Below are 13,908 nucleotides of genomic sequence, written 5' to 3' on the forward strand. Positions count from 1 at the left end.
TTTCGTAATCTTTCATTGTTTTACCTGCTTTCTTTGCTTTCTATTTGACTACAGATTGCGAAAATTCAGTTGGTCTAAAGTTAGGTGTTATTTTAGTTATACTTCTGTATTGTAAATAAAATTGTGATCCCACAAGGCTTTGTTTTATTGATAAGTCAATAAACAAAAAAAAATATTTCCAAATTTTCGATAATCTTGGTATTACGATCAGATTACATCTAACTCGGGTAAAATAACACCCTCCTCTTTTCATCTCACAGACCATAAACACTTAACTTTACCACCACCTAATTAAGCAAACCGGCAATTAATTTACAACGCAAAACAATCTTGATCTAAACATTGCCTTGTCAACGCGGCGACAAAAACATGGTCACCCTAATAAAGAGTGTATCACATAGGACGGTTGAATGCAATCAGCATGGAAATGTGGCTCTCACTGGACGAAGCAAACATCGAATATTGATAGCCGTATTATGATAATGAATATAAAATGTTGCGATACTAACCGTGGCCGGCGGACGCAGTTTTACTGGTAACTTTTGCCAGATATTTGTGTTGGTAATATTGCTTTTTGTAACTATTAGTGTAATCGATGTGATACAATGTTGGATTATAAATTGCGCTGTGATTTCTAGGGTTAGCTCGCTCTTATATTTTGCTACTGTAAATAACAGCCAACCGCAACGAGAATGAGGGATTACTTTTTAATGAATGTTTTTAATTACGAAAGCTTAGCTATCTGTTTCAGTTTCCCACAAATAAGTATGTCATAGAAAAGTACTGATAGCAACACTAAAACATAATCAGGGTATTTTATTCTAATGATATTATAGAACATCACAACATGGTTAACAGTAAGGCTACAGATGACTGTTTAATAGGGTAAGCAACATGAATCGGATAATAACAGAACTTTGTTTGAGCATCGCTGATTGAAAATCTTTATTAGAGATTTGCAAACACAGGCACAGTTGCAACTTGGTTTTAGTTTTCGCAACCCAATATCCGCATTTCAACAATATAATAGTTAAATTAGTACTAAAACTATAAATCTTTTTAACGACACAGTTGATACTATACTTCGCTATATAATACATTTCTTAAGGGGATTACCAATGCCTTAAACAGGCATTAGCAAGCCGTTTACGACTTCAATCAGTGATTTATTGGTACGTCACATTAATTCGGGCGCCAGAAAAAAAGTTATTTACTTGGAAACCCGGAATTGAAATGTCGCACACGGAGTTAAGTTACTAAAAATAAACTGTTATTTGGTAGCAGGCTATATTTAAATCGATCGATTGTGAGATTTATTTTCGTTTTAATGTTGCTGCGACCATTGGCCAGTTGCTGAGTGATAAAGCCATAAAAAATGTAATAATTTGTGTACATTTTATACAAGGCAAAAGTGAAACAATATTGATTTTAGTACTGATATAAAAAACTTAATTTCCGAATGCTTTAACATTCAATGAAAATATTCGAAAAGTACATTGTCCATCACTTAAAGTTTTCAACAGCTTTGACTATTTCAATCGCAAAATCCTAATTTAGCCAGTGGCCCACGATAAACTTTTAGCTAAAAATCACACTTATGCATCCATTTGACTTAGATACAATGATAATAAGTATATTGAGTGTAATCTTTGTACAATTTTTTATCGCTTATTTCTCGAAACAACTTAATGGCTACTAAATGATCACATTTCACAGAAATCCTAGTCCCCCTACAAAAGGTCTTTTACTCCTTACAAAGTATAAGTAATTTGTATCTATCTGTTGTTATTCAAGGACTTACTAATTGTAGTATTTACTAGGCGGTACTTTACCAAGATTGTCTGATAACTGGTACATCTTGCATTCGTAACATTTACTGGTTACTTTATAGAGTGAGGTTTGAGAGGTGCAATTTGTATAACACTTTTGATTGGCTGATGATAAAGACTGGTAGTGTAGCATTTTGATAATGTTTGTGCTTTACAATTGGTGGGTTTGCTAATGTGACAATGAGAGGTTAACATTTTTAAGAATATGTATTTTAATGATGTGACATTCGTATTTTAATGACTTAATTAAAAAAGAAAATATATATTTATCCATACTGCCGTCAATTGCGAAGAAAATCCTCAAATAACGATTTCCTTCGCTCAGTACTCCAAAAACAAGTGCTCGTCAAATAAAATACTTTGAAATATGCTGCTGCAGAATCAAGAAAGCGGCTGATCAGTTTTTCTTAAAAGACTTCGCTAAGCATTGGATTTTGATAGAGGCTTGAAATCACATAGAGTAATTAAGAAGTAAAGTGCGAGATCTGAAAAATGCCAAGATTTTTAATTTATTTAACCCTATAATTGTTATTGGTACCAAGGAAACATAGTAGTACCAAAAAGGGGGTACAATAATTAATCTCGCTACCAAAAATCCCAGCAATTTGTCTTCCCTGACAAAACTTCAACAATTCTCACCGCCCTCAACAAGTATATTATCTTTTACATCTCAAATAAAAAGCTCCACGTTTCTTGAAACTAATCATCTGGCAAGAATCGTCTATAATACACAAACACGAGCGGGCACGTAACGTGATTCTGAGAAAGCTTTGTCTAAAAAAGATACTAGATGTTGGACGTGTGGCGTATGCGTATCACGGCTGTATTAACATACAATAGCGCGGGAGTCGTGTTGGCCCGCAACCGTAGGGCTAGGACTAATCATTTTTTGGAAGTTTTAATTTAATTGACACTGTATTTTTTTGGAGGGAAGAAATTTAGTCAAATATTATAAAATTATAGAGCCAGGTGTGATGATGTTACATGCATTAATGTAATCTCATCATCACAACTATTTTCATGTTGCATGGACACATAAAAGTGACTTTTCAAACAACACCCTTCTCAGCTATATCGTTAACAACTATCATATGTTGTATAATTTATTTAGCCAATTTAAAGCTTTCTTCATCTTCCTATAGCTAAGGACAGGAAATCCAGTTATTTCGCAAAACATAAAAGTGTTTGTTGATATAAAATAAAGTCAAAGATACTCCTATTAGACCCAAATTTTAATGACATCTTTGCTAAAGCTTATTTTAGTATGTATGTATAAAAATAGCTGAAAATTGGCTAAGCTAATTGTATATTGATAGTTAAAGATTTCTTCTTACAAATAAAAATGAGATATGCTTCCTTACATGCTTTTATTTTCTGGTTTTGGTTGTTATGTTATGCATGACAAATGGTTAAAAAAAACTTCGGCCTTTTAGAAATCTTGTACTATATTCAGCGGAAACACTTATCGTTTAAAGTAATTTTGTCTCCAATAAAGCACTGTAGAGACCAGTTTTTCAAACTAGGTTGATGTGGCCACGAAAATATTTTCCACCTACATTTAATTTTGTCGTAGGCGTTTCAATGAATACCGGAACCATTTGTATTTAAAAGAGAAACATTCACCTGGGAAAACTGGAAGCTGTTGTAATAGACTATCAGAATTTGTAATAAATTATATTGAAATTATGCATTTACATAACTTAGATATTGTTATATGATATATGGTATGTTGTTCTGCAATGTTTGAAGATTTATTTGTTTAAGATGTAGAAAAAATGTGAAAACTGATTTATTTTTATTTAATGTGTTTTTTCTTACACCAAACCTGTCATATCATTTTAATTTATATCTGTCTTGCCGACAACATAATAGTAACAAAAAAAATCTTGAACGCGAACTCAGTCTCATTTAAGTGACTAAAGGATAAATCCTCAAACTAAGCTAAAATATGAATAATGCTAAAAGTTATCGCCACAAAACACGTCAAAGTAACGGTGCAAGAAGTAAATTAAGTATTTGGTAATGCAGCTTATAAACTAGAGTAAATTACTTAACTTGTTTCAAGTAATAGTCGGTAGTAAACAATAATGAAGCTTGTTATATCTACAGAACTGAGTTTGAAGCATAGTTTATACACGTACCCTCTTATTCATAAACACACTATAAACCTATTTTAGTTAAAAAGCTGCTATAATATGTTTTCTCTTTTTCATTTCGCTAAGGAGTGAAAGAAACAAAACACTTTATAAGCCTTTCATAACTTCATATATTTTTACGAATAAGAGGGATAACGTTACTTAACGTTTTTAAACTCTCGCGATTAGTACACATAATATTATAAATCAGTCAGCTCGTGACCACGGTCGATGTAATTCGATCGAAACGTCGGGCAGCAAATAAGGTATCCTGACCTTTAAATTTTCAATCGCGTATAAGACCCGTTGCATTATAATATTAAGTGGTTACTTAATCTAAGTTACCTCCGTACCAGCCCTAGCCGTACAGTCCCGGCGCTGTCAATCTTACGCCTACCGTCTTTGAATTCAATTGTTCAATGACCAAAATGTCTTTATCGTGACGAGTGTAGTTGATCATCTAGCTGGCAAATTGGCTCGTTGGCACCATGTGAAAGTAACTGCTACTCATTGTAGCTTGATTGATGTATGTGCTTTATTGAGATGTCATTGTGACGTTTGGTTTAAAGGGGTAGATAGATACTTTTCGCAATCATTATTGATCTAGGTTCTTCTATTCTTCTATACCTTTACATAATTAAAGCAATTGATTTGATTAAAGAGAAATGATCCTATACTGAATTTGTATTCTTTAAGAAATAACAGAAATTCTAGGTGGAAAACTCCTTAGTAATTTTTTGATCCGAGTTTATATCGGGCAGTCGTATAAACCACAATTGGAGTATTCTATTAAGAAAAACTATGAATACAACTATAAAGTTTTATCATATTCCATTCATTTAAGTTACAGTGTGTAACTAAAGTTATTTCTGTTACTGATACGTCAACCTTATAAACATTCGTGTTATCAATATTGACACTTTTTGGCAGGAATTTGTCCCCTATAACCTTAAAGAAAGATTTTTCAATTTTGCAGTAGAGATTATTTTTTATAACTTTTTATCCAAACATCTGGTTAAAACCAGTTGCTTTGTTTTCCAGTTAGTGAGTCATATTTCCTTATAATATTCAATAAGAAACTGTATCATGACGCATACGCGTGGGTGCAACACCTATTACCGTAAAATCTAATTTTATTATACTTAAAGATAATCTTTTGATGATTTTATATTATTATTATGTAGGTAAATTCAGTTTATCTGTCCGTATAATATTTTTATAAGGTCTATAAAACTTAATATTTCTTACTTAAAGTTTTTGCAGGCAAATATTATAGGAATTGAACCTGTACCACCTAGCGGTAGATCAGAGCAGCTGTAGTATAGTAACTTTTCTGAGCAACAGATATATATTCTTTATTGAATTGAATAAAAAATATAAACTTATTTCATCCATTCTTTCATTATTATCTAAGCAGTATGTGTAATAATAAATACATCAAGACATACTACACTGTGTAGTTACACCAATAAGATAACGAAGAGGCTCATATAAAATTGAAAAAAAAAAAATCTAATTAGTATACATTCATCAGTTTCCAGTTAGAAAAACAAAGCAGAATTCTCACTTATAGATCGTTCAGAAGTAAAATCAAATTTTAAATGACGGCAAGCAGATCAGTGAGTTAAACCTAGTGTTCTATAGTTTTCCTTATTGATATTAAATTATTGTATCAAGCAGATTGGATTTCACATGATTATATTCAATTAAAATGTTAATTTGCGTCTAGTAGCAAAACCAAGTTTTTGACATTAATGTACCGATAAAAACGTCTTATAAATTAAATGCAGTAGTTTTAGTAAAACGGAAATTGTGGTAGTGATTTTATAGATATACCTAAATATGTAAGAAATATTTTTGCGCTGACGATCTTATTGATATTTACATGGAACAAAAAAATAGGCCGTTCAAAATTAAGAAAACTAAAATGAATAAAGTGGTCTTGGGAATGAATCTTGGAATACGGATAGAGTGGATCGACATATTATATTAACAACACTCGAGATTTACTAATTTTCGTAGACTTTCCGTAGCACGCAAAATGTTTAAGTCAAATAGGTACTACTTAGCGGTGACCAATCTTCATCCGCGTTTAAGGTTGCTTAACCCACTGACCGTTTACCGACCGGTGAGCGCTGCTAGCTTTTAGCGCCTTAAGACTGGGTACAGACATTACTTTATATTTTTTCTAGATTTTATTATTAATCTGAATTGGATTCATCATATTAAATGCACCCTCTTAACCGATTCTAGTTACTTTGCTTACGTCACTGATTTCCATGAAAGAGGAAAATAGTCAGTGTAAGATCCGATTGGACACCGAAACACGCCAATGTAGAGCACTATAATTCCTGTAACTTTACCCAAGTTAGTTTCTAAGAAACTGTTGTTTGATCTAAGCGTCTTCGGACCACCGGGATCGAATGACACGCTCCCGATTAGTAGCCGTATTGTAGCCGGGATAATTGTGAAACTGGGTTATGGATTGCATTAATCGATATGAATTTTCGAAGTTTCATGGGATACCATGAAACTTCGAAAATTCATATCGATTAATGCTCCTCTCACCAACAATCCACTACAATCAATAGATTTTATTCGTATATTATATGGATTTTATTGGTAGATAGGTGTTGGTGAGAGGACTGAAAGGCATACATTTTCTATATTGTAACAGAGTAATCGTTTGGTTCTGAGCAAACAGTTAATATATGTATAAACACAGGGCTCGGAACACGTCTAACACGTCCTTGATGTTCGCTGAGATTGTCATCTTATTTACTACTACCATCATTCTACTGATATAGGCACGATTTTTATACTAGAGATTTGAAGTTATTTATTTCTTGTTTTATTGACCTCTCAGCCAGGCACGGCATATATAAGATGACAGCTCATTTAGCATAAGATTTAGGAAACCGAGGTAAATAGACATTATTTTCATTTTAATTCAAGTTTAATTATGTAAAACATAAGTCCGTAAATCTAGTAGAAAACTGTTGCAGTAAACGGTATTACGTATGTATTTTTTGAAAATATCTCCACAGAGAAAAAAGGTGTGACTGAATTTTTGTTTCACAATTCGTCGGTCGGCCTTCACAAAGCAAACCTGCGGCCAAAATCCTGTTAATAATTAAAATCGCGTCTAAAAACAACGGGCATGTTGATTCAATTCTTAATGGACCATAAAAAGTCAAGGTACACATTTTAAAAGCCTCAAGTCGTTGTCAAACTGTGTGTAGAATGTCCAGTTTCATAATGTTTGTGTTGGATATTTGCGAACAGAGCCGGAAGGGGGGGGCAATGACCTTGTCTGTCAACAGGCGAACCGTCAACGCGAGGAACAAACAGACGAGTTAGGGTTAAGGTGCGAGAGATTGCGATGATGGGAAAGAAAGTAGGAAAAAATTTTAGGTTTGAAATGGTCTGACACTTATACTTGTAGCTCCTTTACAAATAATTATGTAAAATAACATCCGATCACGGTGTTGATGTGTTTCTTCCCCAGTACATCAGTTTCTTGTTAGAAAATGCATTTACACTTTAATGACTTGTGAAAAAGGATAGTCTTGTTAGAACCGAGGCTTTCCCAAAAAACTACTTAGATTTTTTATGATAAATTTCCAAGATTCCTTAAACTTCTAAGAAAGATAAATCTTCTTACTGGTGAAAACCAGAGTTATAATAGTTTTTCTTTCAAACAATGAACTAAAATATGAATCATGACATATCGGAATCAACGTAATGGCACAAAATATTTTCAAACTACAGACAGCAAAAAAAACTTTCATATTTTTTATCTCGTGATTTATACAATCCGCTATCTCTTATGACTCGTACCGTACAATCTTGTGGACAGTGCCAACAGGCTGTGTACATGTCTTAGAGACGACACGGCCCGTTCTCACGACAAGTTCCGGCCCGAGTCCAGGCGCATCAGGCAATACAGGCAATACAGGCAATACAGGCACTACAGGCAATTCAGGCACTACAGGCACTCGAGGTACTTTAGGACAAATTAGGGACAAATAGTGTGGTTTCCGTTTCCAGTACTAATTTGTTAGTTGGAGTATATTGTCTTACGGATTGTTAAGTGTGTTTGTTGTTGATGTAATTGATGTTTGCTTGTATGTTATTTTGGTGGTGGTAAAATGTATGTAGATGTAATATTTTTGCTATTGTAAAATGTATGTAGATGTAGTGTTTATTTTACTTCTCTTTCTTATTGTAAGGTCGTTATAAGTAGATATGATGCCTATTAGAATTGCAGGGACTAACCTTATGGATATAGTTACTGAGCACTTTTTAAACTAATGAGCATTAAGGAGAAAATGTGACACATAGTTTTGTAAGCTATTCTAATAGATTCACTAACTATAGATTCACTCTCTTACATTAAACTGGAAAAAAATGTGTATAAAAAAATTACGTGCTCATAAATCGAGTTCCTTTCACACTTATAATACTAGTATAGATTCCAGAATCATCGCTGTCTTTAATATATAGCCTAGATACTAGATGGTCCAGTCGAATACATAAATCCGAATGACAAAATGCCGCAACTATTTGCCATTAAACTTAACTTTTGATTACAGCGGCATTAGTCCAAAGCGACAAAGTCCTTCTTCATACACTTATAATTGATTTTCCATTAAACATACTTAAACGGTTGAGTGCGTTCCGAGAGATATGAAGACAGACAGACAGACAGATGTATTGCCTTAAGACTTTAACTACAGTTCACTATGTGGCCGGTTTGTTGGAGACCCTTGGATTTGTGACAAAAACTTTGGAAATAAAGAAGAAAATTGTCATGGAATGACGTCTTGAAGTCATTTCGTTAAGAGAATTTAACTAAATGAGAACAACGTGATGCTAAAGGGTATCGTTGGAAAGGTCCTGTATGCAGTTGAAGACTGCACAATAATGTCATCATGCAGACCAATTCAACTGCAACTGTATTATTCCGCAATGAAACATAGTGATGCAAAATTATTATTTTCATGTGAATTTGGAAAATTGACGGAATATATCTACTTCCCTATAAATCTACGACTTTAGCGCTTCTTCGAGCGCTATATGCTATGCTGATGTTTGTTAGCTCTTATACCAATTACAGAAAAAAACAAGATATTTAAAAAAATATTGTATATCACTGATCAATGACTCACCCAACGTCATCTAATTCCAAACTTAACAGAGCTTGTACTATGATAATCAGATAATATACTTATATCGTTCTAAATGCATACTAATATAGATCAAATCAAATAATTAAGAATTATGTCACAATTTAAAAACAGCTACCTATATCATCAGTTTCAAATTTAGCATTGAACAACACAAATCAAAACGTGAAGATTTAGTCTACACCGTCTAATTAATTGAGTGTGCTCTTCACACATAGTAAAGCAACAAAGTAAGACGATTGCAATCTTGCGGTTTAAAGAAATATTTTAATTGCTCTTATAATTTGTGCGGCAAGATTAACATCTGGTATGCTTGATATTTTTTATTCTCACATCTGTTGTTAATGAAAATCATTCTAAAATGCGAAACGGCAATTTGTCTTATATAAAATAGTAGTGCAATTCTTGAAGCTAGAACTAGATTTGTCTAGATGTTTCTGGAAAATTTGTTCTAATTGTTGATATTGTATGAAGCTGATATGTTTTTATTTTCTTTCTTTAGCCGATTACTGTCACTTTGCAGGGTAGAGGTCTTCTCCCGAACGAAGGCAGAAGTTTGAGTTTTAAGTCCACCACGCTGGCCAAGATGTTTGGTTTTGCAGAACGCTTTTGTATGTACTTTGTTTTTGAATTTATTATTTTCTCCTTTACTAATTCATCAAATAAAAATAAATGAAAAAGAGACCTGCCTCTCTTTTGAAATTGATTGACATTGCGACGCCCGTTAAAGTTGATTGACAAAACTATTATCTCAAAATACACTAGGGGCTTACCCAAAGCTGCTGAACAATAAAAAAAAATACTGACATAATGATGCTAGAATATGAGTAAACACGAGTAAAAGAAACAAAACACGTAATAAGCCATTACTTCACTAATTTTTATGGCTGTTAATTTTCATCGTTTAAACCCCTCTTTAATAGTAAAATGTGTGCGAGCTAAGCGCGTTAATTGCAATTTTTGCTTCATTTTGCAGCAACAAAGTAAAAGGCGACTTGGTTTATCTTTCATATAAGGAACCACAGACGTATTGGTATTTTTTCTAGGTCTTCAACATCAATCAGGTGGAGGTGGAACTATGCTAAGAGCTCCAATCAAAATAACTATATCTCAGGCGATAATTGCGACGGCAGGATGGGAACGAGAGCCTTGAGTACTACTTACTACTACACATGGATTTATATTTATGTTGGTGGGTTTTACTAGAAAAATATTGTACTATATGAAAGGAAAAAGGTATTTTGTACAAGCTTTGCTGTGGTATATTAATGTTATGAAGAAAATATGTTGAGATTTCTCCACTTGTCTGTCAAGAACGGCACAATGAGTTGTTGCATAATGTCAGAATTTAAAATAGGTACTTTATAGTTTCTGTTTCCTATTACATTTAGTACAGAAGTTAACAGTAAAATGGGCATAGTTCAAAACTGTAAAACCATTTTGGATTTATTAAAAAAAAAATTCATCAATCTGTAATCCACGTTTGGTACTACGATTAATACCATAATGACATCAACAGGTACTAACATTTGACGTGCCCTCCGAAGCACGGAGACACTTAACTCGAAATACCACTAAGATGCTACCTATGCTTAGAAAGGCCGCGACACCGACCGTTGACCGAACTAAGGACGCTTTTTTATCTAGTTACATTACATTTAGGGAGACGCTTCTTTTGAAAGCTACAGTCAGAGATCAGTCAAAATAAAAAAGCCATTATGTAATTTCACGTTCAAAACAAAAGCGGCGAAACTTGAAAGGGCCAATTGAAACAGGATTTGTATCAATGAAGTTCGAGTGCAGTTTATTGTTTAGATTGAAGAGATAGATGGCTAAGCTTTAACAATTATCAATTTGGGCCAATACACACTGAAACTGTGTTTTCTGTTAACTGCATGAGGAGTTAAATAAAAATGTTTGTGAAATGTATGGTGGTGTTTGAGGTCGTGGGCTCCGTATGTTATATTTTTGTCGTGGACTTTTCGATATCTTGTTTGTTTGTGATAGTATTTCTTTATGTTAACTCATTTTGGTTGCTTATTTACACTATGAATTAAATAACGCGGATTTAATTGAGGCTGCACTGTTTAAAAACCGTGTAACTCTTCTTGAACATTGACTATTTAAAGAAAATAAAGGTTTTTACCATGACTTCATGCATTTCATGGCAAATCACTGTTTCTTTTTATGATTATAGGCTATTTAGGAGTGACGAAATTGAGAAACAAATCCAAAATTATGGTTTTAAAATTAAACAATGCAACAAAAGTGAAATCAAACAGCCATTTCATTCTGAAAGTTAAAACTATATTTAATTTTCTTCAGGCTTTTCACTTACTCTACAGTACCCTAACAATTAACAACCGTAGTTAAGAAATCTATAGCGAATTGACAAAGATGGATGCGTTGTGGACATAATGATTGTTACAACAATGTAGTGAACATGCAAGTGTAGAGAAGTGGTCTATAGTCACGCATGTCATGTAAAAAAACAAGCATAAACATGCTTGGGGTAAATAATGGAGGTTCTAGTCAATGATTGTTGTATGAAATTTACTATGTGACTGTAAAAATGAAATAATTTATTTTTTGTATGTGTTTTGTATGTCCTATTTTTCTTGACGAAATAACACGTAACATTTCTGCAGAAGCATTCTGTAGATTATTTCAATTGGCTAAAGCATTAAAGTTGCTTTTTGCAAATGAAAAGAATTCTTATCGGATTTCACACAGAGTTTATCCTATTGAGTGTTACTAATAAGATTTTCATAACTTAGCCTCTACTACTATAACTTATGAGTAAAAAAATATTGCAAAAAAAAATGACAAATATTTATAATAATTTGACAAATATGGAAGTGTGTCTGTCTGTTAAGCTGCTTAGAGACAGGTGAGAGTCCAAACAAACAAAACAAACAAGAATGTGTTTAAGAAATCCATTTGAATTTTACGAATTGCATGCAAGCAAAGTCGCGCGGGTCACCTAGTGTATACAATTTATATTATTATATACAATAAAATATATAAATAATGCATATACAATAATTTATTTAATCCATACAAGTTGTAATTAAGAGATGTTTGTGCGCCCACGCATACGACTCAAGAGATTATAGATTTATTGTACGAGGCGAGGTAAATAACACTATTATAGCATTATAATAATTAAATTTATAACTTAATTATTTTATTTATTTATGCTTTTAGTATTTATTATCTTAGTAATCGCAATTCTGATGCAAATTATTTCCTTCCCTCCTTACGCTTGTCTCTCTTTGCCTTCCTTACGATTTTTATATTGTAGGAATGGAAAGGTAATTGAAGTAAAAGTAATTGATTCAGAAATCGGAATTTCTACGGAGGGAGTGAACCTGCAACTGTAGTTAGGACAGTCGACAACAGAAAAATTCTGTCATTTTTTGAATTTTCAAATGCTATCAAAATAAAAAATGTAATACGCAATCATGTAGTTACATGGTATGAGAATCTTTCATCTGAATATTACCTCGCAACGTTGTTACCTAGGTAACCTAAGTACAAGTAAGATATCCTGACCTAAAGAAACGGATCTTAAACGCGATTGAATATAAAAAGTTAGTAAGCTTTTATATTTTATGTGTACAAGTCGCGAAAGTCAACGTCAACCTAAGTATTGTTGGACATAAGTAGGTATGAACTACTGATAAACGACCCCTTAAAATTACTGACTTACAAAACTACTATACCGTAACTGACCGCTAGATGACAAGGGAAACATGTACGCTTACTTTTTATTGAAGAAATCATTCATAATTCTAACAAATGGCCGGTCTACCTTATAAAACGTTTATAGATTCATCCCGTGGGTGTAACAGAGTGTTTACATGTTAAATACTTTGTGTACATCTAGCGGCTGACACTAATGACTTGGAAAGACACCGACTGTTCTAAGACTGTGGGCTTTGAAGAGCAGGCATTGATTAAGAGGTGTTCACTTACGTATCTACTCAGGTATCTTGTACGAAAACCTCAGAATGTGGATGAAACAAACGGAATTCCTCTTAGATATTTAGCGTGATCATATTGATAATGAAATTATAGTGCAGTAGAACTCTTAAATTAAATGAAGATTTCGTTCTGCGATTTTGTACATAGTATCAAAGATAAAAAATCGATTTCGAAAATTCGATTCATAAAAATGATTTCCCTAGTTCGATTTTTTTTCGGTTGAGACGTGTAATGGAGTTAGGAGATTTTCAGCTTTTGTATATCAAAGGGAATGTTGATAACCAACATCAGATTTTGTAAGTATATTTTTATCAATGTATATTGTATCGTATGGCGAAACGTGGGTGTATCTCATACACCTCTGTCTCCACTTTCACGTATAACAGTCGTGATATTATTCATGTTTGTATGTACATATATTGTAGCATGGTAGCATAAAAATTAAAAACTCAAGCCATGAGTTAAAACGCTTCCCGCACCGCTACTCTGAGCTCCAGCCTAATAATTTACAAAACACATCAACATCTTTAAAACTAAATTCATAGTCGTGTAATCCATTATAATCGTAATATTTCAATATGGCGATATTGTCTATAAATAAGCAGATTAAGTAAATGCTTTTGATAATGTTTCTCTAATATTTGTGACAGATCGTGGGTGAATCTAAATGGGAGATAAATTAATTTTGTTCATAATATGAAAGTGTTTAGGTGGTTCCTACAAAAAATATTTTTCTAGTTTTGTAAGACGGCTCTAAATTTATTTGGT

General features: G+C 33.0%; 1 long non-coding RNA gene across 1 annotated transcript in view; it reads left to right on the top strand.

Annotated features, from left to right (window-relative positions):
• Positions 1–13,908, top strand: part of LOC142978313 (uncharacterized) — a 149,356-nt gene that overhangs the window by 111,768 nt on the left and 23,680 nt on the right. The window contains exons 2-3 of the long non-coding RNA XR_012959751.1: positions 9,677–9,764; positions 10,200–10,345. This is a non-coding gene — a long non-coding RNA (uncharacterized LOC142978313). The remainder of the gene's footprint in view (positions 1–9,676; positions 9,765–10,199; positions 10,346–13,908) is intronic.

This window comes from Anticarsia gemmatalis, chromosome 14 (genome assembly GCF_050436995.1).
Source record: "Anticarsia gemmatalis isolate Benzon Research Colony breed Stoneville strain chromosome 14, ilAntGemm2 primary, whole genome shotgun sequence".
Classification (NCBI taxonomy): Eukaryota; Metazoa; Arthropoda; class Insecta; order Lepidoptera; family Erebidae; genus Anticarsia; species Anticarsia gemmatalis.